Source organism: Parasteatoda tepidariorum, chromosome 2 (genome assembly GCF_982258835.1).
Source record: "Parasteatoda tepidariorum strain Cologne lab strain chromosome 2, Ptep-v5.0, whole genome shotgun sequence".
In the NCBI taxonomy this organism is placed as follows: Eukaryota; Metazoa; Arthropoda; class Arachnida; order Araneae; family Theridiidae; genus Parasteatoda; species Parasteatoda tepidariorum.
In genome coordinates this window covers 118,022,388-118,027,472 of record NC_141756.1, presented here as the reverse complement: position 1 = coordinate 118,027,472, position 5,085 = coordinate 118,022,388, and positions in this window count along the sequence as shown.

The following is a 5,085-nucleotide window of genomic DNA, read 5'->3' as shown; positions in this document are numbered from 1 at the left end:
AAAGGCGTTTAATCGATGCGTCTTGATATATGGAGTTATAGCCCTGTCCTAATTGTAATATAAAATCTGATCGAGTTTGAAACTTGTAAATTAATATTAAGAGGAGATGTGGAACCATATGCATATATTCAGTATATGAATAACAATTTCTTACTTTTAACACTTTCATTATTTAACACTTTTAACATTTCATTTAACACTTTCATTAAAAGGGGGAAAAAGTAATTTTAAGTAAATAATTATTTTATTTATGTTACAAAATTGCAAAAACCCTTTTTTTTTCTAAATAATATTTTTAAATATTGACAAGATAAATTTTCTATTATTCGAAACCCGGACCCTCGGGACTCATAATTTATTGCTTCCTATCATTTTGCCTATTCTTGCACACTTTGCTGTCCTCCCTAGAAAAAGCTTTTTTAAGTAATTCCCTGCGGTCTGTCAATGGAACCTCCTCTCTCATTTATAACTGTGTCTCTTCATTGGCCCTCTAAATTTTTTTTCTTCAATTATTGTCTTTCGTGTGTGTAGGGAGAGTAGTTATCGGCAATGTCATCTATGAAAAGGTACCCCACCTTAGAATCGAGTTAACATGTCTTATATACTAGTGAACCAGAATTATAGCTATGATAGACAAGATGAACAGTTACCACTAGTTGATTCATTGCTGTTTTGTGAGAAGCCTGGAGAGCTGTATTAAGATCACCGTATTTTGGAATGCTGATTGTGAGAGCTGTATTACGTTCATGGTCGTAGTCACAAGTCAACTGTTCAATTGGGACCATCCATCAATGTTGGCGTGCTCAAATCAAAGTAGGAGTTTCTGTCAAGGTAGGCGCGTTCACATCACGTCCGACAGTCACCAATGACGAGTGAGAAGTTACAGATAATGTCAACTTTGATCTATCAGAAGGTACCCAACATAGAATCGTGTTCACATGTCTCGATATTTTTGTAGTTGTAGATACACTACAGCGTGTTAAAATATTATCTTATAATATAGTGTCTGACCGAATTTGAAAATTATTGGTTAATATTAGAAGAAGATATGGAGCCATTTATATGTACAGTATATGAGTAACAATTTCTTAATTTCTTATTCAGCATTCGTAATATTTCATTAGATTATATTATGTTATTAAAATATCAGTATTAAGTAAAAAAAAAAAATTATTTGTGTTGCAATGTAGCTTTTTATGTTTCCCTGGTCTTTTTTCTTTAAACGGAACCATATTATCATATAGTGTTGGTCCCCCAGTTTGCCTATAACTGTTTCTTTTGGCATTGTAGTATAGTATATAATAATATGATATCTGGACGAGTTTAAAAATTATAGGTTAATATTAAGGAGAGAAACTAAGGGAGCAAAATGGGATTGATTCAATGATTAAAAAGATTTTTTAAAATTTATTTGTTTTAAAATAATAAAATTATAGATATTTTTTTGAAACAGCTTTTTTTTAATAGTTTAATTTTTGCAAATATATTTTAAAAAAGTGAATATTTCTTAAATGCTCGAATCTTATTTACCAATAAGTATTTTGATATTTGGTGAAGTATTTTTGTAGTAAAGAGATTTCAAAGAACTTCCTGTTGTTTTTGAGACTTCAAATATGAAACAGAGCGATGCAGTTCTCTTTGATTACAGTGGCTAAGATGTTAAAAAGCAAAAGTTGAATAAATAGGTTATATGTTTAAAAAAAAACTTATTTAACGTAAAAGTAGTAATGGAATAGGTACATTATAAACGTTCCTAAAAGAACGTATAATTTATGGTTGAGTTTTAGATTAGCTGCAGAAATATGCATTTAAAAAAAAAAGTAATCTTAAAGAGCGATTAAGACTTATTGGATTTCGAAGTAAAGTTCATTTAAAAGTATGCGATGCGTAGCGAACGAAATAATAAAACTAACACCCTGAATAATTTCAGATTCAATGATAAGATTTTCACGTACTAGAACTCAATCTTAATAGTACTTAGTAGCTTAACATCAAACGTAACTATTTGATTAGTGTAAACGATATAGATTTACAATTTATTTTTTGACACAGTAAGTAAGTAACGAATGCAAATCTTGAAAATTCAATTGAGGCTTTCCACAAGACCCTATTTGAAGAAATTTCTCATAAACCATTTATTGGACTTTTATTTCATTATTATGTGATCTCTGCAATGTAGGGATGGAATTTTAATGTCTCTATTTTGTATTTTTTTTTATAAGATTCAAAAGTTCACTTTTTAAGAGGAAACAACAATCCCATATTCTTTTTTTTCCCTTCATTTTTTGTAATTCTTGATCTGCAAAGTATATTCAAAAGACTATCTTTTCTTTATCAATTTTCAGACAGTTTTAAATTTTTTTTTTCATACTTCAAAACCTTTTGATAGAATATATTAATCAACTGTTTTTTTTTTCTTACGTTTTTATTTAAGGAAGTTTGAAAAAGTTATTTTCAATTTATTTATGAGGCAACTAAAAATTTTAAACTTGCATAGATACTATGTAGCAGACGACGAAAGAAAATTAATTATTCTTGTAAAAGATTAACGAATAAAATCTACAGTTGTTGTTCTACAGTTCTAAAAAATATTAAACATATTATCTTAACTTTCCACGCTCGTGTTATGAATAAAGTGTTGGAATTTCTTTGGATTACTGTTTGTTTTATGTATGTGGACGAAATATTGATGAAATTATTAAAATCGGTATTTCTAAATGGACATTTTCTAGAATTTTTTTTTCTCGCAGTGGAATGATCGTAAAGACACAGTTCAAGATCACTTCGGTCAGTAAGTGGATTTGTGACCACTCTGATCAGCCTGCGTAGACACCAAGGGTGCGCGTTATCGGGCTAACGAAGCAGCGGTGGCAGACCCTCTGAAAGGGTGTAACTCAAAGCCACTCTTGAGCAAAAATCTGCGCGTTATTATTATTTTTTTTTAATTTTTCCCATTTAAAATCAATTTGGCACCTTCGAGATTTTAGTTGGCATGACAGATGAAGATAATATCCCCTATAAGATTAAAAACATTTGTCAAATAGAGAGACAGATAGCACAATACAGAGAAGATGGAGCATGGTGGCTCAGGGGATTCCGCACCCGGTTTGCACCAACTACAGTGCTGATGTAAAATATACTGAGTGGTAGACGGATCATGGGTTAGAGTCCCCTTGTCGTCAGGCTAACCATGGGAGGGTTTCGTGGTTTTCCTCTCTAAGGCAAATGCGGGTTAGTTCCATTAAAAAGTCCTACACGAAGACAAATATCTCTCAATACTAGTCATAGGAGTTCCCTTGTCTTCTGGATTTGATTAAAAATTAGAAAACTACTGAGTTAGTTACATTACATTACAGCCTATTGGTAGTCAGGAACCCCAAAAAATTGGGGTAACTGATCTACGACTGTTTCAAAATACAATAAAATACAGAGAAGGTCCTCTGTGGTAGACGAATCATGGGTTAGAGTCCCCTTGCCGTCAGGCTGACCATGGGATGCTGGTTAGTTTCTTAAAAAATGCTGGTTAGTTTCAGTTAGTTTCTGGTTAGCTGGTTAGTTTCTGGTTAGTTAAAAATGCTGGTTAATGCTGGTTAGTTTCTTAAAAAGAGTCCGCCACGGAGACAAAATTTCTCCCAATATTTGATCCATGAGTTCCCCTGTCATCTGGATTGGGTAAAAATTACATAGCTAAGGAGTTGAACGTTCATAGACGTAAACAAGCCAAAAAATTGGATTGGCTGTTCAATGACGGCTATAATATTGAGAAGGGTGACTGAGAGGATAGAACACTTGCCTCCCAAGAAGGTGACACGGGTTCGACCCCAATGATAGCTGGTCCATCCAAATTCCGCACCTGGCTCGCCCGACAATAAATATCCTCAGTGAAAGACAGGTCACGGGCTAAACTATTCGCTTGCAGTCAGGCTAACCATGGAAGGTGCTCTTCTCCATATAACGCAAATACCGACTATTTGCTTCAAAAAGTCTTTCACGATGGCAAATTTCTCCCCAATAATTGATTTAGGAGTTCCCTTGTCTTTCGGATTGGGTTCAAAATTACAAGGCTACGGTGTTGAACATTAGTGGTCGTAAACCCTAATATGGGGTTCGCTGTTCAACGACGGTTATAAAATAAAATACAGAGAAGGACATAGCGAAGAAAAAACCAGGGTGAAAGCGGGATTCGAACCCGCAACTTCCACTCCAAGAATCAAACGGTTTATTCTAATTTCTGATCTTTTTTTAAGATGTTTACCTAATAGTCTGCTGAGCACCGTTATCTTACCTTTTATAAAATTTGCATTCCAGAAAAAAGATAAAGAATCTAAGACCTGAAGTGATAGTTAAGAGACAGTTTCCAGCAGATCACCGATGTCAAGCTTCTCTGGTTGCTGCCAGTGTGCGGGTGGAGGACCACTTGGTTCTGTCTGCGTAGGGTCCGAGGGTGTGTGATACTAGTCCTCGTTAAACTGTTCTGCCGTAAAGTGCTCGACCTCACGTACAGGTCGTCAGGCTACCGAAGCGGGGGTGCCATCCCGTCTGCAGAGGATCAAAATTGTGATGGCATGTCTTCGGATCATCCTCAGGGATGTTTCCCAGACCGTCACCAATAACCCATTGTGCAGCTCTACTGCGTAAATGAACTAATGATTTTGATATATTGTTGCTGTTGTAGTTCATTTACGTCTCACTAGAGCAGCACAATGGGCTATTGGCGACGGTCTGGGAAACATCCCTGAGGATGATCCGAAGACATGCCATTACAATTTTGATCCTCTTCAGAGGGCATGGCACCCCCGCAGCGGTAGCCCAACGACCTGCACGCGAAGTCGAGTACTTTACTGTAGCACAGTTTAAGGAGGACCAATACCTCACACCCTCGGTTTCTGCGCAAACTGATCTAAGTGGTCACCCACCCGCACACTGACCGCAGCCAGTGATGCTTGACTTCGGTGATCTGCTGGGAACCGTGTCTTAACCATCAGTCCACTGCGGGACGATTTTGATATACAACTACAACAAAAAAAAAAAATCTAAAAACGTCATAGAAAACAAGTAAGCTAAAAGCGTGAAAATATTTTCGCA